The sequence below is a fragment of the Mus musculus genome, chromosome 3 (assembly GCF_000001635.26).
Source record: "Mus musculus strain C57BL/6J chromosome 3, GRCm38.p6 C57BL/6J".
In the NCBI taxonomy this organism is placed as follows: Eukaryota; Metazoa; Chordata; class Mammalia; order Rodentia; family Muridae; genus Mus; species Mus musculus.
The window spans coordinates 58,715,649-58,741,908 of NC_000069.6; the positions used below are offsets into that span (position 1 = coordinate 58,715,649).

Consider the following 26,260-nt stretch of genomic DNA (forward strand, 5'->3'; position numbering starts at 1 on the left):
TTAGCATCCTTGCCCGCTTGATGGTGGACTGGTTCATTCTGCTGGTCCACTGCTCTTTCCCCAGCAAGGCAGCGGCTCAGTGGTCAAGCATCGGGCTCTTGCTTCTGTCCTGAGCTGAAAGTGATCTGCCCTTCAGAGCTCCATTTTCTTCTCCACAATGACTGACAAACTCTGGTTATTCAGATGTGAGCATTTGGGAGATGTTTTACTGAACGAAGTGATTGGCACATCCAGGGAAACAATCGACACTTGCTACTAAAGACAACATTGATGCTTGCAAGCAAAATTTCCAATTTTGTTAAACTTATATCCACCTCATGGATGAGACACCTTTTACAATATATACTTTTCTGACTATATTGGTGGTGCTATTAAAGGGTATAGTTGTAGGGTGACTGCATAATAAAGCCTGCTAATGTTTAGAAGTTCTGCTTAAATTGGTTTGGTTTAAACCCAAGCCTAAATAATTTAAGACATGGTGTTATAGATATCTATTCATGCTGTAAGGCAGAAGATTTTAATGTAGCAGAGTTTTAAAAATTTATTGTTGTGGTGCAAGTAGCATTTAAGAAATTACCAGTAGTTCAGTTTGGGTTTAGTATGTGAGTAAAATACCCAGTGGTCTGTCAGTATTAAAATACTACTCTCCTCTCCAGTGTGGGTTTCCTTCATCTACTTCAACCAAAACATCATACCATAAGACAAATTGATGAAACCAAATAGTGCGTAAAGATATGAAACAACCATACTCCTTCAAACATTTGGGAATATAGTTTACATTTTGATAGCTATGACACTTATGTTAATACCTAAAGATTTACTGTCATTTTAAAGCAAATCAGAACTTAAATATCAAAAATTGAATCAGTCTGTGACAATAGCTATGGTTTAATTCAGATTTAAAAAAAAAAAAAAACCTTTGGAATCCTCAATTTTATTTTTTTGAGACAGGGTCTCATGACCCAGCCCAGGCTGGCCTCACACCCGTCATGTAGCTCAGATTAGTATAAAACCTTACAATCTTCCTGCTTCTGCCTCCTGAGTACTGGGATTCCAAGAAATCTCACCATGCCCAACAGGAGCCTTAGTAATTTTTCAGAGTTTAAAGGGGTTCTGCCACCAAAAAGCGGTAATTGTTATCTAGCAAAATTCTTTAAAGAGAAAATTGGCAAAAGAGGAAAATAGATTTCTCTCCATAGCAAGCTTATCCTAGAATCTGTTCTGGAAGATATCACCAACTGACAGTGGGTGACATTCACACCCTGCTGGGGAGGGTCTGGAAGATATCACCAACTGACAGTGGGTGATATTCACACCCTGCTGGGGGAGGGTAGAAAACCAAATATTTTTATTCTGGACTTGTATGTAGGAGGAAGCCATGTGATCTAGTTTCAGACATTTTTGTTGGCCAGCCTAGCTGCCCAGTAGGGTTAATTAAATCGTCTCCTAACCTCTGTGACTTGACATAAGCCAAAGGGAATTTTCCTGCTTTGGAATGACTGACCAATTCTGACAATCCCAGGATACCCTAGATCCAATGACTGACCTGCAAATCCCCTGGCCACAGTAGAAACTGGCTTTATGGGTCAAGCTGAGGAGAGATTTCAGCAAAATCTGTGTGTTTGCTAGCCCTCAACAAGTCACTTATACAAGTGTCTCCTTTCTGGAAAGCAATTTCCCCTTCTTTGCATACAAGAAAATGAGAAGTCAGATATAGAAGCACACTCTTACAATCCCACCATTTAGGAGGTTGAGGTAGGAAGAACTTCAGTTTGAGACTAGCCTGCTGTCCTACATACAAGACTTTGTGTCAAAAAAGGGGTCAGGGCTCAGGGCTCAGTAGTTAAGGGCATTTGCTGCTCTTTCAGAGGGTCCAGATTTGGTTCCCAGCATCAACATGGTGTCTTACAACTGTAGTTTTAGGGGATCTGATGCCATCTTCTGGTATTTCTGGGCACTGCATGATTATACACATACATTTCTAAGTAAACACATAAAAATTAAAAAAAATAATTCATAACTTTTTACGTAATATATTGTTATGCCCAGATCAAGAGGTTTCCCACAGACAACCAGAAACCACCAGTGTGCAAAAGCAGAGCGTCGTTATTCAAGCTTGAGCTCAGACCCTCCAACCTCTCTAGGACAGTGGAAGATGTGGAAGATCCTGAGCTGGTACAAGCCTTGCCTTTTTATCATGGTGCTAGGGTGAGGGACTTTCCAACTTGGCAGTTACATGATGGTTGACATTTTCTTGACACACTTCTATTGGCTAGTGATGATTTCAGTGTGGTATGAACAACGATTGCTAGCTTAACCAATCTACTTTAGTCATTAGTTACTTTCCCCTTAAGAACTGATTGGTTGTTGCTAGAAGTAGAGTGGCTATTTGCCTTGGAGAATTGTGATTGTTACCAGGGCAGCATGGCTCCTGGAACAAGTTGGGGTTTTCTGGTAGCTGAGTTCATTCAGAGGACAAGTTAATCGTAAAATGGAGTCTGAAAGCAAAATGGAGTTTGTAATGTTAAGCTGGGCCCTTCAATATTTTGATTATATTCTTTTTCTTCTTCAGTTCCTCCCAGATCCTCAACACCTCCCTGCTCACCCAACTTCGAGTTTGTTTTCTGTCTCCAAAAAAAAAACCCCACCCAAAACAAACAAACAAAAACAACAAAAATCAAACAAACTAAGAAAAAAAAGGAGAAAAAAAGAGAGAAAATCAATAAGGCAAATAATACCAAAACAAAACAAAAAGCACACACAAAACCACAAAGTGCATTCTGTGTTGGCCAACTACTCAAGGTCATAGACCAGCTCTCGAGGGTTGTTGATATATGTGCCCAGTGCCACTCCATTGGAGAAAACCGATTTCCCCTCTTCTAGCAGGTTCAACTGCAAATAGCTTTTTGGTTAGGGATGTTAGCCCAAGTCTACTTCCCCCTCTCGGTGGTGGAACTTGATCTGGCTCGAACCTGTGCAGGTCCTGTTCATGTTGCCGTAGTCTGTGAGTTCATATGTGTGTCAGTCCTGTTGTGTCAGAAAGATGTTACTTCCTGGAACTCATCCACAACTCTGACTTTCAGACTCTTCCTGCCTTCTCTTCTACATAGAGTCCTGATCGCGGAGAGGAGGAGTTTGGTAAAGTCATCCCACTTAGGGATGAGTGCTCCAAAGCCTCTCACTCTGTATGTTGACCTCTGAAAATGGGAGGCAAGGGGGGAAAATGCACAGTGTCGTCTCTCCTACCCACATGAATGTGATTTTCTGAAGCTAGAACTCCCATCTCATAACCAAAAGACAGAAAACGGATGGTCAAGAGAGTCCGAGAACCGGCACTAGCAGCTTCTATCTAGTTAGATCTTTTTGTCTATGGAAATCATTTTGTCAGGTTGTCTATTATTTGGGGGAGGAACTCCCATTGTTTGATATAATTGCCAGAATCTAATGAGGTGATAAAGAGTCTATTGATTGCAGGTAGGCAAAAGTGGCCATTTCTTTCCTGGTTGGAGCTTATAGAAGCCAATTGAGACAACACAGAAACTGTTTTCATTACTTCAAGGTTAGTTCTTTTTGAGCCTCTTATACATCTGATCCCGTGTAGGCAGAGGGAGAAAGAAAACTACGTGAAGTAGTGGTGGGTTTTATCTGCCTCATACATCTCAACATTGGCTGATTTCATGTTGGAAAGTTGGTCCAGCTCGTTGCTTTAACATCTCCCTTAGAGCTCAAGGGGAAAAAAAAAAGTATATTTAAATTAAAGTGCATTGTTTCTTAAGGCTAATCTTGCCCAGTCTTTGGGGGTTATCACAAGGGTACCAGTATCATTCCAAAGTAAAAAAGTTACATTGAATAGCTGGAGAGTCGGGAACAGTGACCCTTTGTTTGGGTGTTGATCCTTTGTACATATCACAGCATCTCTTTGTGTTGGGGCACTGTTACTGTTTCGGGCATATGCATCTTATTATCTGTGAAAATAAAGCTTGCCTTTGGAGTAGTGAAACTCCTGGTGACAGGAACACATTGTTTGTAACATGCTGAACACACCAGGTTTTTTTGCCGTTGAATAATTCAATTCTGCTGAAGTTAGAAACTGCTCATGGCATGTGTACCGTGTGCTGAGCATGATGGGACCTGGGAGAGATGATTCAGTTTCAGCTTCCCTTTCTAGGGCCAAAGTCTACGGAGTGGCAGGTCCATCTGCAATCACTTTTTAAATTTTGGAATAAACACAGCTCTTGCTTTATTTACTTTAAAATTTATTTTCATTTCATTTATTTTGTTATAGTCTTATTTTTGGAGTCCTGAGTATAGAGTTCAGAGTCTCACGTATGTTAAGCAAACAGTCACAGCTTCCGTCTGTGTATGCCAGTGGTACAAGGTTAATGCTGTAATCACGGGGCTAGCCAAGGTCTGCTGGACTTTTGAGGGAAGGTGATTGGATTGATTTCAACTTGGGAGTCTAATGGTAGCATCAGGGTGACAGAAAACAAATGACTGCTGTTTATATTTGTTATTTTCTTCTACCCAATCATACCACGTGAATGTTAAGTCCTTCTGTGTAGACTAACTAACACAATCCTTGCAGTGTTGTGGAAGAGGCACGCTATATAAACGTACACAGAGGTAAATTGACATTGAAGAGCCCACATGAAGACACAGGTTTTCATTTTTCAGAAAGAATTGTGTGTGGATCTCTCAAGTTAGGTAGAGAGGCAACAGAGGGAGAGAGAACCCGGTAGAGAGGTGGAGTGGGAAGGTGAGGTGCTCGCTGCCTTCAATCTTGGCTTTTCTTGAGTTTTGCAGAGAACGATTTACATAATCCTTTTGATTTAGAAGTCTTTTAGTGTCAGCTAGTAATCTTTTATAACTTGTCTTCTAATGGCCTTTCTAGGGCCTCTTCCATCCATCTGTTGGCATTCTGTCTGAATCAATAGCAGGAGGAAGTGCACTCCCTTCGATGTGCAAGCATAGGATAGTCTACCTGGGATCGAAGATGAAGAGTTATAGTGGTATAGAGTGAAAAGATGGAATTCTAGCTCCATCTTATTTTTATCATGGCCTAGAGACGCTGTGATGTAGAGGCAGAGATGAGAGGAGAGCATCTCACAAGAGTGCATTACTGTCCAGTGTCTTATAATTGTGCCTCTCCTTCTTTCTGCCAGTATTTATTATTAGACATATTGCAAGGCACTTGGGAAAGAGCAACATAGACATGAAGCCTGTTCTTATGATGCATAGTGGAGGGGACACCATCAAGCAACAATACAGTTCAAAGTGAGACACCCAGTGTTGGTCCTGGTCCCCTCCCCTTAAAACGGGCCAGGCTACTAAAATGGTGGCAGGCTGTTCCTTCTTCCCAGAATGCATCTGAGGACCCCTTCCTGCCTTCCTAAAATGCACCTGAGTTCCTTTCCTGCCATTCCCAAAGTGTACCTGGGTATACATTCCAGCCGTGACAATGCTCCCGCCAGACCTCTTCCTATTTCCCCTCTTTGGATCCACAAAATGGTAGTGCCCACACTGGCCGCTGATGTCTCTGTCCAGTCTAGAGGCAGCCTACTTGTCCCTCCAGGGTCTCCTTTGTGCTGAGTGTTTGGTGTCTAATGTGTTTTGTGCCTACACTGAAGTCATTAGTGCCACGACTCAGACCAGACTATAGGATCCCTACCCACTTCTCACACTTTGATCATCCAGAGCTTGTTCTGTCCATTCTACAGTGACTAATTGGTGAGTTTCCCCTTACTAGACACCCCTCAACACTCCCCAGGATGCTGGGAGAGCCCATTTGTATGGCATCTCAGCTCAGTCCTATGGGATGGGGACAACCGACCTGGCAACAATGGACTCCTCCAGATAGTCTTTTTGACATAGTAGGGTTGGGTTGGTGAGTGAGTGGTTTGTTAAGTGTTACAAACCACTGCTCCAGCAGGTGGAAGCTTTCTCCAGTGCAAATGTAACAACTCTACTCCAGGGCACCGATTTCCCCAGTGCAAAGTGTTACAGTGTTACAGCTCTGCTGGGAAAGGTATCCTGGCAATGTAGCCCCAAGGAATACCCAGGAGAGTGGCTGCCTCTGCTTGGCTTAGAAGCTGCAGGAACTGAGAAGAATGTAGGGTTTATATAGGGCTTCTTGGTTGGGGGGAAGCTTTCGGGGATGGGGGGACTTGGGATTGGAGGGATTATGTGGCCCGATCTTCAGGTAAGCTCAGGGTTTGGAGGTTTTTGTCTTAGCCCTGGTCTCCAGCTTGGGGTCAAGTCAGTGTCAGGGTGTTTTTATTTGGCCCTTTGACCCTACAAGATTCCTTCCTGATCATCTTGATTAATCCTGAAATCATGATTGGTCCTGTTGATAGTCACTACATTTTCCCAGAAGAGTTTGTCCTCCTGCCGAAAGAGTTGTGATGATGTTCCCTTTTCCCACAACTTCCTCCATGGGGTCCAGGATGCCCTTCGTTGGGACCACTTGATTGTCTCAGGGACACACATTTGACTTCAAACTTGGCCCCTGATCAGGGGAACTGCCTCCTCTATCCCAACTGAATTGCCTTCGGGATGCCTCCTCAAGAGTCTCAAGTGAACCTAACTCACACCTGGCATTACATGCTCGAGACTGGCTGATCTTAGTATTCAAGAACGGCCTTATATCCACTAGATATCAAACCAAATGTCCACCTAGCACTCCTATCCCAACACTATTTGGGATCTTTATAATTCCTGTGAGTACACAGAAGAACAGAAGGAGATCGCCTATGTCTTTCCTCCTATCTCCACTCCAAGATTTCTCTTTGTACTTTCTGCTCTCTACCTAATGTCTTGCTGGCTATCAAACCCTCCACTCCCATATACCCCAAACTTTCCATCTTTGATACCGTTGATGAGCCCTCTGCTACCCTGTTCTCTTTCTCATCAGGCATCTTCCTTCCAACCCCCTGCTGTCCTAACTCTCCTCTCTCCCCCATTATCTTGGAGTTCACCAGAGTTGGAAGGATTGGCTTACACATCCTAGGCCCCCTCTTTTTCCTCTCCTCCTCTTCTGGTCAATTCAGTCCACCCCTCATAAGCCCCCAACCCCCACTCCCAACACACATACTCTGGGAAACTGAATTGATGTTAGTAATTAAGACTGGAATAAAAAGATTTGTGTTAGTCTTTGTCAGAGGTATGACTACTATCAGTGAAACCCCTGTACCTTGTGAATTTATCATTACACAATAAATTCTAATGTTGCAGAAAGGCACTAACATGTTGTTTATGCTTCTGACATAAACACACTGATGACGGAGAACATGAGAAGGTCTGTTGGAGTGCTGTTAATAGGGAACACTCTGGCATCTCCTTTTTTTTTTTTTTTTCCATATACATTTGAGCTATGGGAGGGACATCTTACCACAGATTTGACGAATGTGGTCTCTCTCCACAAGTACTGCATGCTATGGAAGGAATGCAGACCCCGACATGAACCAGGTCAACTGAAAATCTGATGATTAAAATGGTCTTACAGCAGAGGAATCTGGGAACTACAAAAGCAGTCAAGGAACAGCACAAAGCTACAAAACTTAAAAGTGCCCCAGGCAAGGTTGAAGTCTAGAATCTTTAAAGCCTTAACCAGTTGACCCCAACACACTGCTCTCCTGGACCTGGATTGGATGAAGCTAGTAGATGCCCTAGACAGGTTAATAATGGACATTCTTTAGACCTATAGCCTTTAAAATTTATTTTTGGTTTGTCTGGGGAAGGGGTTGAGCTTAGTCTGGAAGGGAAAGAGTAAAAAGGACGCCTTCAGTCTCAAATCTGCAGTTGTCCCAGCACAGCCAGAGGGCAGAGGCTCATGACCCCTCCTTCTGACAAGCAGGTGCCTGATCACCTCTGCAACTCCCCATCTGAGGGTGGGATGGTGTGTGTGTGTGTATGTGTGTGTGTGTATCTTCACACCTTCCTTGTTTGAAAGGAAGCTTCGAAACCATTTCTGCTGGAAAGCTACCTCCCCACTGCCAGAGGGATGGCTCTCATTTGAGGTGGCCTTTTCTGTGAGTCAGAAATATTTGGAGGTGAGTAGCTTTTGCAACTTGTCCAGGAACTTTATAGTAATCTCATAGGAAAGCTATAGAAAGTTCTGGTCTTTGTATGCTTTTTCTCTCTGCTGTGCGTCCTTGGAAGTTTTAGCGCCTCTGTGGTGGTTTAGCTTCATAGGTGAGTGTCCTGAGCAGTTGTCTAGCTGAATCACCTCCAAGTCAGGTCTGGTCACACTGTGTCTCAGTTTCCCATAGGGTATCAAATGATAGGCCTAGCTTGTTTTATGAATGTGGGTGAGTCATTGCTAAAATTTTGCAAAGCTTCACTCTCCAAGGGCTTCACTCTCCATCAGAGCTTCCATAATTATACTTCTATGAGTGACTCATAATTTGTCAAACTTCAGGGCTTTTATCATGGGAAATACTGAAAATAGCAAAAATAGATGCATGTATCAATGGGGATTCATTTAAAAAATAGGAATAAATAGGTGATTTAAGAATATAACAAGAGTATTACTAACGGGGTAGTAAAGTAAGCAAATAATAAAATGGGGGAAAGGGGAAATGGGGAAAAAAAAGATGAAATTTTGGGGCAGTTCCCTTCTGCGACCTTAAGATCTAGAGACTGCTGGGGGTGGGGTGGGGAAGTGTCAGCTGAGCCTGTGACTCTGATCTTTCCAATTGTTTATGCTGGGACTTCAATTGTTTCCTACAAGTGTCCGATTCCACCTGAACTGTCTTCACCTTCAAAGCGTTGTGTATCTTACATCAGTGGCCTCCAATGGGCACATTAGCATTGCAGTCTGTGGACTAAGAGACTCCAGACTGTACCCTCTATCTGGGACAGGACACAGTGGCCATGCTGACATCTGGAAAGATGGAAGATAAGTCTTTGTACTTTTTGGCCATCTAGGCATTAATCACTCTGCTGGAGAGAGGTAGCTGTGCATATCCAGGGCAGCTTCCTAGTTCTTAGCCTCCATAGCAGTGAAAGGCAGATGGGTGGCTCCAGAGGCTGATCCACACACTGGTCTCCTGTCAAGGCATACATAGCCGATCCTAGAGTTCTTAACACATGCATCTGCTCCTAAGCACCAAGGGTAGGGCCATCTTTCCGGTGAACTTCTCTAATGGAGCAGAAAGACCTTGGAACTTGCATCTAGCCTCTCTGCTCTCTACAATTGCTTCCTAGGGATTTGGCTCACTTTGGGGCTATAGCAGACTAAATTCAAGCTCCCATATTCATAGTGGCTAGACTCAAGACTCAGGGCAGTCCAGTTTTAAATTACAGCTTCCACCCTGTCATCTAACCCTGCACCTGGCTCTGAGGCTTGGGAGGGCTCTGGGCTTGTCCCAAGGTTAGGACAGCCAGACTGTTTTTAGCACAGTCACCTGCCTTGCATTTTAGAAGAGGCTTTGCTTACTGGACCCCAGAAGGTACAGGGCTGGAGCTGTGCTCACCTGACTTCCCTTCAATGTGTTATCATGCTCTCTTGGTCATTTTCAGGTGTCCTCTCACCATTTTTTGTGAATGTTCAGAGCCCCTACCCTTTCTCTCTTTAGAATAGCCTGTGCCTCTTGACACCATTTTTTTTTCCTCCTCAACTGGGTCACATGGAGACAGTCCCTTGTCAGTCCTTTTAACTAATTTATTTATTCAGTTGTTCATTTATATCCTTGTGGATTCATGGCTGCTTACTGTTTTATTGGAGTCACCATAAAACACTGCTTTATTATTTTTATTGGGCCACAATTCCCCGTGACAAGTTCTGTACAAGATCTTTATACACACACGCACACACACATTGTGTGTGAAAGAGTGGTTCTTCAGGCTTTGACTTGACCTGAGAGACTCCATTTTACAAGCATCTTTTGACTCTAGATTTTGAGTGAAAACATAGAGGTGGGATGACTCTGTACTTTGTTGGGCACAGAAGCAATGCCGTCTGCTCAGCACTTCCCACTCATCATAGACAGAAAAGACTTATTCCTAAAAGGAAAACAGAGGTGCCTTCTATACACTTAATCAGAGTGAGCTGGGATAATAGGAACAATCCGCTGTATTGAAACCATATCAGAAAAACAAACCCCTTGAACTTACTGAATACACCACACTGAGGAAAGGGTACCACAGTTCCACCTGGACCTATTACGGAGGAGGCCACCCAACACTGTGGTGGTGATGGTCTCTATCCATCTCTTGACCTGGTTTGTGCACCAAGATACCAACAGACAGTGAAATCCCAACTGTCCCAAGGGCTTCAGTTTGGCATCAACTTCACTCTTGATGTGGCCAACTTGAATTACCGTCTGTTTACCTCCAATCATCTACCAGACCTGGCCTTGCCCCTTCACATCTACAGCCCTCATAGCCCAATCCCTCACTTCTACAGCTGACTCAACCCTGAGGCTCTGCTCAACTCTGATTCTTCAGTGGGCCTGTGGCAGATCTCTAACAGATTCGTTATCCAGTTCCAGCAGAGATGACCTTTGGATTTTTAGTAGGTTTCTGCTTGCCCACTTAGGCCTCTCTGGAATTCTAATGCAGTCTCTTTAACCCTTTGTAGTCATTCTGAACCATACATCTCTAACACAGTACACTCTTTGGATAATTGCCATCTGCATGTTCCCTTTGATTAGATCTCTGTTCATACTGTCCTCTTTTAAGAACTAGGAGTCACCCTACTTTTGAAATCAATCTGGGTCTTATGGAGTGGGGAGTCTGGAATGCCCAGTGCTGTCTCTTTTCAGTAGTCCTTTCCTTGGGAGCTCAGTCCACCCAGTTCCTGAGTCACGGCTGACTGGGGCAGGATGAGAGTCTACTCTGGAGCAGACTTAGGTGTGGTTCAGTCAGAATCATTTGTGCCTTTGGCACCTTCCCACTTGTCTAATGCTTCGTGAGATAAAGTAGGGACCACAATGTCGACAGCTGTGTTCTCTAATTGCCTGATTCATTTCTATGGCACTAGCCATAGGATATGAACCTCATAGTCCAGTGAGCACATTCTGGTTTCAGGATTCATCCAATTTTGCAAAAAACTGGAGCAAGGAAGGCTTTGGGTTATGAGCAAGTAGATACTTCCTTGACAGCAGTGACACTATATTGGCTGCAATGTTTGCTTTTTATTTTTTTTATTTATGTGCATGCTTGTATGTCTCTCTCTGTATATACTGTGTGTGTGTGTGTGTGTGTGTGTGTGTGTAACTCAAGAAGAGGGTATTGGATCACCTGAAAGCTGAAGTTACAGGCAGTTTTGAGCCACACAACGTGAGTTCTGGAAACTAAACTCTAGTCCCCAGAAGATCAGGAAGCTCTCTTAACTGCTAAGCCATCTCTCCAGTCATTTCTATACAGAGCTCAAGTCTTTGGAAGCTAAGTTTTTGACCACAGGAGAAAACTGATTCAGGGAAAACCCTTGTTGTCCTGTCACGTGACACAGGCATGCTTACGTACTTTGTGTTGACTTTCCTGTTTATTTTTCCCAACTTGATCTTCTTGAAGCTGATCTGAAAATAGAGGCACATTCTTTGCTGTGGTAGTCTACACACATCAGTCACCAAATGTTCTGAGGAGCCTTGAGATCAAAGAAGTGAAAGCTGGTACCACCTAAGGCAGTGCGACCACTAGGGGTCAGGCCATGTCCTGATAAAGGAGGGACTGTCATTGGAGAAATGAGGGGCAGAGATGGATACCATTCTTGGCTAAAGCACTGACTCAGGCAGGCATCCTAAAGTTTCTATATTTATTTTATTTTTCTGGCTTAAATGCCAATTCTCCAAAGTAAAACAGAGCCTGTTATTTGCGTCATGGCTCTCTGCTGATTTGAGCTATCTCTAATCTTTCACTTATCAGCTGTGATGTTTGGTCTTTCTTAGTGAATAGAGGATGGAGAGACCTCTGTCTTATCCTCGTTTCCCACACTGTTTTTACTCACACCAGTCTTGGATAAGATGAAACAGGGTTGAAGAGGAGGAGGAATGGAGGGGAAAGGAAGGAGGAAGAGAAAGAAGGTCCTGCATCCCTACCTGAGATGGAGGAATATGAAGGGCTTCCCATTTTCATGTCAAAGGGACTTACCCTACTCACATCAAATAGCCCCAACGCCTTGGGACCCTGCTTCAAGCTTTTCCCCATCTGGTTTGGTTATCTCTGGGATATGGCTCCTCTGGGCCCTTGTGCCCATGGCTACTATACTAGTCAACATCTCTCCTTCGTCTCGAGTCATCATTGGTCATAGGGCTCTTCAACCCGGACTTCAAACAGTCACCATCAGTTTGCCACTGGTTCAGATTAGGAATGCATAGATGCCAAACCCAGCTCATGCAGAACTGGATAGTGACCTCTCCTGCTTCCGTGGCAGTGTTAAGGAGCTGTAATCTAGGGATCCCCAGAAGGTTCTGGAGGGGCTTTGTGAACATACAGCTAAGGTGTAGTTATGGAATGCCCGTAGCGTGATCTCTCAGACAGTGCTAACAATCACAGAAGGCTTTGCTGGTCATTTCAACCCCTCCATTTTTTTTTTCTCATGAGGATAGGGTTAATACTGTTCCTAAGATACTAGTTAAAGTTCATTAACAAGTTAAATAAATGACTTTACTAACATTCAGAAATGCAGCATTAGATAATGTTTTCCTTGAGTGGCAAAAGTTAGGGTAGCAACATATGCAACCCATGTAGTTTAGTCAAACAGGCCTTCTTGAATATTTTAACCCAGACTCAGTTATTGCTGTCTAGGAAACGAGAGTGCAACCCTATCTGTTGCAAAGAAAGAAGTGTGTAATCACCTTTCCTCTTCCCTTTCTAACTTCCAAACCCTCTTTTGCACCCTCCATTGCTCTCTTTCAAATTCACAGCCTCTAAAGCCCCTCTTTTCTTTAATTGTTGTTGTTGTTGTTGTGTGTATTCCTGAACACATAAATACAACCCAATAAGTTTGTATAATGTTTTACACACACACACACACACACACACACACACACACACACACACACGTAATATATGTCTTCAGGGATTACCCTTGGTTTTGGATAACCAATTGGTCTGGTGTATTCTTCTCTGGGGAAGACTACTTCACTCTCAGGAGTCCTTAGCTGCTTGAAGTTCTTTGCGTACGACTGAACCCTCATGGCATTCACACAGTTATTTTTGAGACAAAATGGAATTGGCCCATGATTGAATGTCCATCAGTAGTATATATTTTGATGTGAGCATAATTTGGCATGACTATAAGGTCAATTTCACCTTTGATGGATTCGATCTATGTGAATTGTTTTAGAAGGCATCTATGGTCATTTTCATGGAATGAAGAAAATAAATTATAGTGTTGAATGTAATATAGGCAAGATTTTGTAAGAACACAATATTCTAGATCTTTCTATAGAGACAAATGATTATTATACACAGCAGGCAGAGATTATACTCACCAGACTTTTGCCTCTTGGGAGTGTGGGTAAGAGCTATGCATGTGTTTTCAGGGGTAGCAGTATTAGGGACTCTTTCTGGAGTGCGTTTTAAACATAAAGTGCAAGTTAACACAGTTGAAATCTCTTAGCAAGGCCTTCACACTGGTTGATATCCAAACACAGGGTGTTACCCAGGTCTGCTGAGTCCTTGTGTTCATCTCCACGACTCTCCCTCTGCTGCCTAGGAAAACAAGCACCTGGCAGGCCTCCTCTCTGCTTCCTGCATTTGATGCTTCCTCCTTGACCTTCCTTCTCCATTGAAGAACCAAGCTAAGTGAGCAAAGCTATCAATCACAGCCAGCTCCTCTGTGTCCATCCCCAGGCAGTTTCCTTTGGCTAAATACGTTCATTCCCGTGGCTGGGTGAGCTAGTGAATGGCAGTCCCTAGGGTTCAAAGGACTAAGGAGGTGACTGGAGATTTATTTATTTTCTCATTGTCCAGCCCAGACATCTCCTTGATCTGCCAGTTTCTCTGAAACTGGCATTTGATCTCATCTCTTACTTGTCATAAAAGCTATTGTGTCCTTGGGCTTATATGAAATATAATCTCACCTGTGACCTTCTTTTCATACTGCACACTCTCCAGAGGCTTTATGGAACTTGCACAGTTTAATTTGGGATTTGCTATGCCTTTGCTGGGCTGCAGCCAACCTGTGGAGCCCTTTGAATAGCTCATTGTGCAATATCCACCAAATGGACTGCAGCTCTGAATCCACTTAGCTTCTTTCTTTTTATTCTGGTTGAATTACTTTTTTCTTGACATTTTTTTTTTTTTTTTTGGCTTCTGTCAACTGTTTGGAAATACAGAAGCACAAAGTATGGAGCTAGACTGGAACGAACGTTGAGCTATATGGCAGACAGAATAATAAACTCCCCAAAGCTAAATCCTAATCCCAGAAACCTGTGAGTACCTTACCATACCTGACAAAAGCAAACTGTGGGTGGGATCCATTAAAAGATTTGAGGTGAACCATTCACTATCGGGGTGGGTCCACTCTCCTTACACAAGCCTGGAAAAGCAGAGACCCTTTCCTGAGGGTAGTAAGAACTATGAACAATGGTTAGAGATTGCCAGCTTTGAATGGAGAGGATATCGGTGCAGGCTATGTCAGAACCAGGAAAGGAAAGGAGAGGATGGAAGGGGAGGGGAGGGGAGGGGAGAAGAGGGGAGGGGAGAGGAGAAGAGGGGAGGGGAGGGGAGGGGAGGGGAGGGGAGGAAAAAGGGAAGGAGATTCTCCCATGAGCCTCCAGATGAAACTCCTCCGTGCTGCCCACATCTTGATCACAATGCTGTGAGACCACTGCTGGTCTGAGCCAGATGTGCTCAGTGAGGGGTCTCCTCTACTCCCCCACTGCCCTCTACTCATGGTTCCTTCTGTCCAAGATATTATCAGCAGTACCAGGGAGAGGGTCAGCTTCCTTGATTACAGTCAGGGAAGAAGAGGAGCCCTTTCTTTCCAGCATGAGAAAAGGCATCCTTTGAGGTCTCAGCAGGCCAAGTTGGATTGCGTGCTCATCTCTGGGCTAGCCCTGGGTGGTTCAGCTATTGGTGGCTTAAGCTTGGTTCTTAAGGCAGATCTTGCCAGGGAATAAAGGTGACTGTGCAAGGAAGGAAAGGAAATCCAAGACGGCTGAGGAATAGAACTAGAACTTTCACTGTTGCACACCTGGCTCACTCTGGCCCTTAAAGGCTTGTAAGGTTAAATAGCACATTTCCATATCATCCAAACCAGTTCGCCTGGGTTTTCTATTACTTGCTGCCAAAACTAACTCCCTATCCATGGCCTCTGGAGCAGCCTAACTGCCTTGCCTGCTGCTTGTTTACCACTCCTTCTTGAGGCCTGTGTACTTTTCTACTTAGGACTTTTAAACTTGACTGTATCTGGACAAAGATGGCTCCTAGGTCTGGGGCCAGCAACATGCCAGGTGCCCAGTTCTGTCCTCACTCTCAAACTACAAGGTGGGTTACTAATTAAACTTGGCACTAGTTTTAATCACATCATGAGTGTTCTTGCAATACTCTGTGATCCAGGCGGCCATGACTACAGTTGCTAGCATAGTGACAGGCCCCATTTGCTCATTGCACTAATGGCCTTCACTTCCCCCTCCAGTTTGTAAGTATTTCATATTGAGAAAAAAGCCACTGAAGGAGGCTCTCACGTAGATCAGCTGGACTTGAACTCATGTAGTTCCAGCTGCCTGTGCCTCCTGAGTGCTGGGGTTAAAGGTGTTAAACCTGGAGGGTGTTTTCTTACAGCAGCATCAATAGACTGAGAACCACTAAAACTTTATATCCAATGATTCAAGAAACTCACTAACCCCCGCCCCCTCAACCCCATAGCGAAGACTGAATATAAATAGTATGAATGCATGTCACACTCTGGCATTTCTGTCTAAATTAACATCTGTACTATCACTTCACATGGAATCGAATGAGGCACGAGGAAGATTTTGGTAGGAAACAGGTGGGAACTCAGGTCTTAAGGAGACAAACGGCAGAAACCAGTGGAATCAGCCAGCTCACTGCTCAAGGAAATGTCTGGGGGCTTATGTCTGTGCACAAGTTCTCGCCTTTATGCCCCTGTGACCAATTCCAGGCCCCATATGGTAGTGTACTTGGGATGCTGGCTGTTTCCTATTAGACAAGGATTGTTAGCTTCAGGCTTGAGCTGGAGTTAACCAACAGAGACAAGGACATTGCCTTGCTCAGAGAAGGGCACACAGCCATGGGAAATCAATCTACCTTTCCTGCCTTCTCATAGAAATTACACGTTCAAGGACTGACAGGAACAAAATATAGCTGCCTGCAAGTTTGTAAATAGGAGGGATGCTTGCATTTATGAAAATAGCTTCCTAGGAATTTGGTAAAAAGATATATTCATAGGAATACATTATTTTTGTTAGGAAATGCCCCTCCTTTTTTTCCTTGACACAGGGTTTTACGATGTAGCCCTGGCTGATTATATAATAACTCACTATATAATACCGACCAAGATGGCTTTAACAGAAGTTAGACTGACTGTGGACTTCAAAGGCATATGTAAATGTCCTTCACAACACCATCTGGGTAATTAAGGACTGCAGCTGCGCTGACAGGCACAGGTATGACAGTTCTGTAGAACACCATCTCTGTTATTAGAAGATGTGTTGAAATCTTCAAGCTGTTATGACCTCTGCAGATAATGATCTCTTAGATTATAAGCACAAATACAACCAAACGTTAATGTTGGTGCCCTGGTGGGGAACAGAAATGAGGGATTCCTGCCTTCTTCCTCAATTCTCTGTTTGAGCATTTTCATATAAAGTTAAGACAACTGGGTCACCTATAAACGTTACTCAGGGCAGCACTGGCCTCAGAACCAGGGCTCAGCACAGTAAAGCTGTGTGACACAGGGTTCCTGCTCACCCTCCTTCCTTCTCAGATGGCTCTTTAGGTGAGGGCAAGCTGCCTGATACAGAGAATTATGAGCCCTGTATGTTTTTGTTATACGTGCATGCTAGGTATGTGGCTTTGGGCAGATGGCTTTCCTACTTGAATCCCATCTCCTCAGCTGAAAATGGGGACAATTATGCTTTCTCTATACAGAATTTTTGTATGTAAGAAATTTGACAATTACCATGGGAACACCCAGTTTATGGTATCTATAGAGCTTTCCACTACCCACTGCTGCAGTTCAGGATCTGAGATCTTGCATTTTTTTCACAGAAAACATCTGATTTGTAACTCTGATTCACCTCTGTTTGACTGACAGCATGCTCTTGTGTCTTAGTGGCGTTCAAAAGGGAGTGGACACCATAGGCTGACAGAACACTGAGCGTGGCCCCAGCAAGTAAGTTTAACCCTTTACACTTTAGACTTTCCGTCATTGCGCTAGGGATAAAAGTACTTTATACAGTTGTTATGACGAGTAGGAAGGATCAAGTGTGTACAGTACCTAGTAAGTCCTCAGTATAAATAAGTGCACTGCAGCCATGCTGCTATGTGGGTATGGGCTGTTGGTACTTCACACAGAAGCTCTGTGGTCTGTAAAGGTTCCAACCATGGAGTTCATCTCTGTCATCCGTTCTTTCTGTTTTTTAGTACAAACTAGGGAGCTTATTATAGCACCTTTATACATGTATGAAATTATATTTTGTTCTTATTCATCCCCACTCCCCAGGACCCTCCCAACTAAGGATCCCCCCTCCCCCCACACACAGATAGTTCTCTTGTCTTAGTTATTTTTCTATTGCTGTGATAAAAGACCATGACTTTGGAGAAGAAGGGGTTTGCTTCATCTTACACGTCCACACTATATCGTTGAAGGAAATTAGGACAGGAACTCAAACAAGGCTGGATACTTGAGTACTGTGAGAGCTGTAGAGGACTGCTGCTTAGTGGATTGCTTGGGTTTTGTTTTTTATGGTACCAGGACTCTTAGAATATAGATGATGCCAGTGACCTGCTCTCAGGGACCTAACTGCTGCTCCAGGTGTGTGCTGGGGATAAAAGGACCTCCAGGCACCCCAGAGCTCTCTCTGTCCTCCCTCTCTCTGCTCTCTGCTCTCTCTCTCTCTCTCTCTCTCTCTCTCTCTCTCTCTCTCTCTCTCTCCCTCTCTCGGGCACGCTTCTAATTTGTTGTTCCCACTCTTTCTCCCTGTCTTCATGGTAATTTCTCTGGCCTTATTCTCTGAGACCAGTGAACCTGCCTGAGAGCTGCCCCCAATAAACCTGCTTTTATACTTTTTAAGTTTGGCTTGATTTGATTTATTACATCAGCAGAAAAGCTAATTATTTGAGGCAGAAACCTATTAAGGACCTCCAGCCTGGGGGTAGTAGCACTGCCCACAGTGATCTGGGCTTTCCCACATTGATCGTATTTGTACAGGACATTTTCTCTATTAAGCTTCCCCTTTCTAAAATGACTCTCCTCTGTGCAAGAGTTGACAAAAAAACAGAACAAACAGAAAAAAAAAACCCCACAAGAGTTGACATGTCATTGACAACAGTCTCAGCACACCTCCCTTCTGCATTCATGTCATATCTATTGTATTGCTCTCTCCTCTTCCCTGTGCCTCATGTTCTTTTCTCCTCTGTCTCCATTCTACATTTATATCACACACACACTCACACATACGTGCACACGCACATATACTCACACACATACTCATTCACATATACACACTCACACATACATGCACACACTCGTATATACACACTCACATACACACAATGCATGAATACACACAACAGACACACTCACACATATGTACATACACTCTCTCTCACACACACTGACATACACTCACTCACTCATACACATACTCTTGCACACTCACACACACATATCTGGAGTCTACATATCTGTTGATGGATATCTAGACTGACTTCCTTTCTTAGCTTTTATCAATAGTTTGTTCCTAGCAACAAACCAGGTTGTACAAGTGTCCCTGGGCCAAGCTGACTCTGGGGTACATACACAGGAGTTATAAAGTTGGGTCCTAGGACAGTTATTTATTTCAGTTTTTTTGAGGAACCTTCCGCTGACTTTCATACTGTCTGCACCAGCTTACATCCTCACCAGCAGTGTATAAGCGTGGCTCTCCACACCCTCACCAGTGTGTGTTGTCCTTTGCTGTCTTGATGGAGGCCATTCTTACTGGGGTGAGATTGAATCTCTGAATTGATTTAATTCACATTTCTCTGGTGTCTAAAGATATTGAATAACTTTTAAAATGTTTATAGGCTGTAACCCCGCACCCCACTCCCAGAATGACAACTCTGAAACTCAAATATATATATATATAATTTTATTTATTTATTTTTTTTCCGAGACAGGGTTTCTCTGTATAGTCCTGGCTGTCCTGGAACTCACTTTGTAGACCAGGTTGGCCTCGAACTCAGAAATCCGCCTGCCTCTGCCTCCCAAGTGCTGGAATTAAAGGCATGCGCCACCACGCCCAGCTTCAAATATATTTTTTAATAAATGCCTAGGTCATAAGCTTTGGCTCATTCCCCGAATAGATCGTAACTTATTTAACCCATTCAAACTATTCTTTGTCTTTCACGTTGTTAGTTATGTTTCCTCAGCTTCCTGCCTCCAAGTCAGTCTCCTCTTTATTCTATCCTGAGTTCAATTACCCGTGGGTTCACATCCATCTCCTCAGCTCTTCAGCGGTTCAGTTTATGCTGCCTTGCGCCTCTCACCAGTTCCCTGAATCCTTTCTTCAAGCCTGCCAGAGTCCCACCTCCTATTTCCTGCTGCAGCTCATTGGCCATCGGCTTTTTTATTGACAGGTGTTGCTTGTAAGACAGTCTCTCTTCATTGGCTGTTTACAGTTTTTCCTTTGGAGAAATGTCTGTTTCGTTCCTCAGCCCACTTATTGATTAGATGATATGATTGCTTTTCTAGTATTTATGATTCCCACTTTCTACATTCTAGAGATTAGTCTCTTGTCCGATGCAGTTAGCAAATACTTCCATATTCTGTTTCTCCACTCTGATCTCATTTGTCAATTCTTGGTGTAGTTTTCCGTGCTACTGAAATGTTTTTCAGAGTGTCCTCATCTATCTCTCTCTATTGAAGTGTTTTCCTCTAGCGAGTTCAAAGCTTGGGGCCTTAGATCTCTTTTTAATTGATTCTTTTGACTGGATGAGAGATAAACGTTTATTTTTATTCTCCTATGGGTGGGTAGATGTCAGTTGCCCACACCATTTGTTTAAGGGACTATCTTTTTCCCGATGTATGTTTTGACACCTTTGTCCAAAAAATTGATGGTTGTAGCTTTGTGGGCTTACTTTTGGGCCCTCTACTTTTATTCCATTGTCCCAAATGTCTGTTTGTGTGCCAACTTCCTGTTGATTTTGTTACTATGGCCCTGGAGTATACTCTGAGGTGAGGTGTGATAGTCCTAGCATTGCTCCTTCTGATCAGAACTGCTCTGGGTATTTTGGCTCTTTCCTGCTTCCATATGAATTTCAGGACTGCTTTTTCCCTATTTCTATGAAGAATGTAATTAGAATTTTGAAGGGGCTTGTATTGAATCTTCAGATATTTTATCAGTAATACCATCATTTTTTTTTTTTTTTTATAATCGTGCGTCATTCCATGAGACTGGGAGGTCTTTCCTCTAGTGTCTTTTATAGTTCCTTTCTCCCACCCTCTTGGTTATGATTATTCTCAGTTTTTCCCCCTGAAACTATTGTGAATGAAATTTCCCCACCCGGATTTCTTTATCAGCAAGTGCATTGTTGATATACAGAAAAGCTGCTCTCTGGCATATAATTTTATATCATTTTCCCTAGCTGAAGATGTTTATCAGTCCTAGAGTTTTCCGCTGGAGTTATTAAGTATATGATCACGATGCTGCTGCAAACACAGATGCTCTGACCACCTCCTTCTTCCTTTGACCTTTTCATTTCCATGCCTTGTTTCACTACTCTAGCTTCAAGCATCTTATTGAATAAGAATGGTGAGAGTGGGCCCCCTTTCTCATTTCTAATTCTATAAGACATGCTTTAATTCTGTCCCCCCCCCCCTTACTTAGTGTAATATGGACTACTGGTTTGTTGTCTGTAACCTTTGGGATGTTGAGAACTTTTCTTCTCTATTTATTCTTGGGTTTTTTTTTTTTAAATCAGGAAAGAATGTTTAACTTCATCAATAGTCTTTTTTCCATCTATTGAAAAATTGACTTCTCTACATTTGTCCACTTATGTCTGTTCACAGATAGACATTCACAGTGTCTGCTATGACCTCGCGTGTTGTATCTCATTTTATAATTAGGAATTTCTCTCTCTCCTGTAGTTACCTTGATAGGAGTTTGATCATCTTGCTTACCTGTTTTTTTGTTTGGATGAATCAATATATTGTTCTTTGAGTGACTCATTGGTTAATTTCTGGAGCTTTGTTCGTTTTGCTACCTGCTGCTTTAAACTTTGCCTTGTTTTGTCTTTTCAAGACCCTCAGTTGCATCATAAGGGTGCCTGAGATTTCTCATTGTTTTCAGGTTTCTTCTTGGAACTGTCTTATCTACAACTCCAGGGTATGCTATCTGTACCTGTGCCTGCCTGCTTTCCTTCCTTCCTTCCTTCCTTCCTTCCTTCCTTCCTTCCTTCCTTCCTTCCTTCCTTCCTTCCTTTCTTTTCTTTCTTAATTCTAGGAACTTAAAAATTTCCTCCCCAATTTCTTTGATGACTCACTGGTCACTCAAGAGTGTGTAGTTCAGGCTGGAGAGATGGCTCAGTGGTTAAAAGCACTGACTGCTCTTCCAGAGGTCCTGAGTTCAATTCCCGGCAACCACATGATGGCTTACAACCATCTCTAATGGGAACTGATGCCATCTTCTGGTGTGTCTGAAGACAGTGACAATGTAGTCATATACATTAAATAAATAAATATTTTTAAAAAAGAGAGTGTGTGGTTCAATCTCCAGATGGCCGCTCAGGTTCTCCTAGCTGAAGTACAGTTTCCTTTCACTATTATATGATTAGAAGTTATTTCAATTGTTTTGTATTTTCTAAAACTTGCTTTTTGGCCTAGAATATGGTTTGATTTATGCAAGGTTTAATGGGATGCTGAAAAGAATGTATTATATTTGATGAGATATCCTGTAGATGTCTTTTAGGTACATTTAATCTGTGCTATAATTACAAACTAACTAGCTAAGTCCCACCTGTAACCTTAATTACAAATGGTTCTTTACTGCTTGTTTCAGGCATGGTGAGCATATTTTTGTTTTAAAAAGTTATTTATGACCATCTTGCAACCCTAGCTTTGTTTCAAAAGATTATAATCACCTATGACGACCTTGTTATGACTACCAGTTGTAAGTAGCTTGTTTTGACCACCTGTTCTGCTTCTGTAACTCTGCCTATTTTTCTCCATTTGAAAAACCCCTAACCTTGCCTTCCTTACATCCAAGGCTAACCTCTCAAGTCCCTCCTTAGGGGACTTAGGGGAGGGCAGCACATGTGCACGGAAAAAAAAACCAACTTGATTTAATTAATTGCTTGCTTTGATTAATTTAGTCTTGGTGATTTGTATCAGTGACCTCTCTCCTCCCATCTTTGGGATTAATACTACTGCTCCATTCTTGAAGAAATAAATAATACATCTTTGGCAAAGTAATCTTTGTGGAAATAACACTAAATTCAAGTAGCTTATTGCTTAGAATCTGCTGTTAAAAAGTCCTGAATCCATTCTCTCTCTCTCTCTCTCTCTCTCTCTCTCTCTCTCTCTCTCTCTCTCCCCGCCCCCCCAGAGGCTGATACTATTTCCCAGCAAAGTATTTGGGGGAGCTTCTTAGACTTTTCGTCTAGGACTTCATGCATCAGACTTTATACACCACAGATCCTTTTGAGAATGTGCAGGTGTGAAACTACTAGCTAGCAGGAGATAACCTCCTGTCAGGTGAGTGGCCAGCTTTACTCCTCACCATAGTAACCATTCTCAAGGCCTCTGCTTCTGAGCAACTGGGTTGGTAAACACATTGCCCACAGTAAAGGCTTTTATTTTTTATTTCCTGCAGCGAGGGTTTAATTTGAATGATCCCTCCTGTGGAGAGATGCAGCTTACTGCAGTTTTTGTTAAATGCTCCCACCAGAAAGGGCACAGATCAAGCCCTGCTACAGTTTCCACAGGCTGTCCTTCAGAACCAGTGCCTTGCCTGGATTTGGGTCAGAAGGCATCCTTCTGTTTCGGGCAGAGATGTGACTGTAGGAGCCTTCCTTTCTTTGTATAATGTCAGCGTGCCACGGGGATCTTGTGAATGGGATTTAGCATGCCAGATAGATCCACTCCTTTATTTCTTTGGCCCATTCTGTCACACCCCACCCTGCTCTTTTGTCTTGCCTCTCTATCAGGAGCCAAATGTTTGATCTTCATAGTATTTGTTAGCTCTTTCAAATGTGCCACTCCTTTACCATAACTGCCTGCCCCACAGGAATAAGGATATTCTAGAGATACTTGTGGCCCTCACTCTGGCTTTAATACTATTGAGATGATGGGCTCAGGAAACTGGAATTTCCAGCCAGAGAGAGAACTTGTTTTCCTGAAAGAAATTTTCTTTTATTTCAGACCACCTTGCAGGAAAGATTGAATCTAGCAATGATGGGTGCGTGATAGGTGGGACCACACCTTGACCTAACTGCTTAGTGCTAACTCTGGTGCTTGCTATTTATTTATTTATTTATTTATTTATTTATTTATTATTAGTCATTCCATTCATTTACATCTCAAATGATATCCCACTTCCAGGTTACCCATCCATAACCCCTCCCCCCATCCCACAGCCTTCCTCTCTTCCCTCCCCTTTGCTTCTATGAGAGTTCTCCCCCACGCACCCATCCTCTCCCGCCCCACCCCTCCAGTATTCCCCTACATTGGGGCATCAAACCTCCACAGGACCAAGGGCCTCCCCTCCCATTGATGTTAAACAAGGCTATCCTCTGCTACACATGTATCTGGAGCCTTGGGTCCCTCCCTGTACACTCCTTGGTTGACAGTCTAGTCCCTGGGGGCACTGGGTGGTGTGGCCAGCTGATGTTGTTCTTCCTATGTGGTTGCAATCCCCCTCAGCTCCTCCTGTCCTTCCCCCAATGGGGTCCCTGAGCTCGGTCTGATGGTTGGCTCTAAGCATCGACATCTGCATTGGTCAGTTCCTGGCTGAACCTCCCAAGGAACAGCCACACCAGGTTCCTGTCAACAAGCACCTCTTGGCAACAACAGCAGTGTCAGGTTTGGTGTCTGCAGACAGGATGGATCCCCAGGTGGGGCAATCCCTGGATGGCCCTTCCTTCAGTCTCTGCTCCACTTTTTGTCCCTGGTCTTCCTTTGGACAGGAACATTTCTGGGTTAAAAACTTTGAGATGGGTGTGTGACCCCATCCCATCACCAAGGGCTGTGCCAATTTACTGGAGGTGGTCTCTGCAGATTCTATCTCCCATTCTCTGTTAAAATCATTCCAGGTTGAGTCCTGAGAACTTCTTGTTTCCCTGGCATCTGGACTCACCAGTGGCTATCCCCAGTTCCTCATCCTCTCTGCTACATATTTCAATTTCCTGACCCTCTGTACCTCTCTCCTGTCACGTCCAGTACCTAATACTCCCCCCTTTTTTTCCTCCCCCTCCTCTCTCCTTCCAGGTCCCCCCTCCCTCCGCCTCCTGCGATCATCCTGTTCCCCTCTCAATGCAGGACTGAAACATCCTCACCGTGGTCTTCCTTCCTCCTAAGCTCCACATGGTACGTGTGTTGTATCATAGTCATTGTGAGTTTCTGGGCTAATATCCACTTATCAGTGAGTACTTACCATGTGTGTTCTTTTGTATCTGTCCTGGTTACTTCACTCAGGATGATATTTTCTAGTTCCATTCACTTGCCTGTGAATTTCATGAAGTCATTATTTTTAATAGCTAAGTAGTACTCTGTTGTATAAATGTACCACATTTTCTGTATCCATTCCTCTGTGGAGGGACATCTGGGTTCTTTCCAGCTTCTGGCTATTATAAATAAGGCTGCTATGAACATAGTGGAACATGTGTCCTTATTACCAGTTGGAACATCTTCTGGGTATATGCCCAGGAGTAGTATAGCTGGGTCCTCAGGTAGTACTATGTCCAGTTTTCTGGGGGAACTTCCAGACTGATTTCCAGAGTGGTTGTATCAGCTTCCAATCCCACCAGCAATGGAGGAGTGTTCCTCTTTCTCCACATCCTCACCAGCATCTGCTGTCACCTGAGATTTTGATCTTAGCCATTCTGACTGGTGTGAGGTGGAATCTCAGGGTCGTTTTGATTTGCATTTCCCTGATGACTAAGAATGTTGAACATTTCTTTAAGTGCTTCTCAGCCACGAGATATTCCTCAGTTGAGAATTCTGTTTAGCTCTGTACCCCATTTTTAAATAAGTTTATTTAGTTCTCTGGAGTTCTTCTTGAGTTTTTGTATATTTTGGATATTAGCCCTCTATCAGATGTAGGGCTGGTAAAGATCTTTTCCCAAACTGTGAGTTGCCATTTTGTCCTATTGACAGTGTCCTTTGCCATACAGAAGCTTTTCAATTTTATGAAGTCTCATTTGTTGATTGTTGATCTTAGAGCATAAGCTATTGGCGTTCTGTTCAGGAAAACTTCCCCTGTGCCCATGTGTTGGAGTGTTTGGAACAAAAAAAGGGGAGGGGGCAGGGGAGACCCTGGGGAAGAAGGGAAGGAAAAGGGGCCCACATCTGGCCAGAGTTCCTGTGTTCTGGGCAGGTGGACGCAGGCAGAGCTGCCAGGAGCTTTCTACAGGGCCCTGGGTGAGCATCTAAGGCTGACCCCACTCGGCGGGAGGGGGTGGGGGGCGGGGGGATGGGGGGGTTGACAAGGGGCAGCTCCCAACTTGGGACCCGGAGCTACTTTGCTAAAGCCCTGGGGCTGTAGGAGAGAGGGATGAGGGAAGGAATTCCCAACACTGGCGAGAGAGTGAGCAACGGATCTTGATGGAGCAGAGACTCTCTATGGTTTAAGAGCTTTATTATAGAAATGCAGGGGAAAGAGAGAAGGGGGGAATCCTAGAGAGAAAGAGAGAAAGAGAGAGGAGAGAGGAGAGAAGAGAGAAGAGAGAAGAGAGAGGAGAGGAGGAGAGAGGAGAGGAGAGGAGAGGAGAGGAGAGGAGAGGAGAGGAGAGGAGAGGAGAGGAGAGGAGAAGACAAAGAGAAAGGGAAGAGGAGAGAGAAGTGAGAGGTAAAGGAACAAAGAAGTAAGAGAGTGAGGTGGGGACTGAGCATCCCTTTTTATGGTCTTCACTGTTGCTAGGTAACTGGGGA

General features: G+C 43.6%; 1 long non-coding RNA gene across 1 annotated transcript in view; it reads left to right on the forward strand.

Annotated features, from left to right (window-relative positions):
* Positions 1-26,260, forward strand: part of 4930593A02Rik (RIKEN cDNA 4930593A02 gene) — a 95,936-nt gene that overhangs the window by 23,060 nt on the left and 46,616 nt on the right. Inside the window, exons 3-6 of the long non-coding RNA NR_045167.1 lie at positions 17,182-17,305; positions 22,173-22,177; positions 22,719-22,867; positions 24,599-24,697. This is a non-coding gene — a long non-coding RNA (RIKEN cDNA 4930593A02 gene). The remainder of the gene's footprint in view (positions 1-17,181; positions 17,306-22,172; positions 22,178-22,718; positions 22,868-24,598; positions 24,698-26,260) is intronic.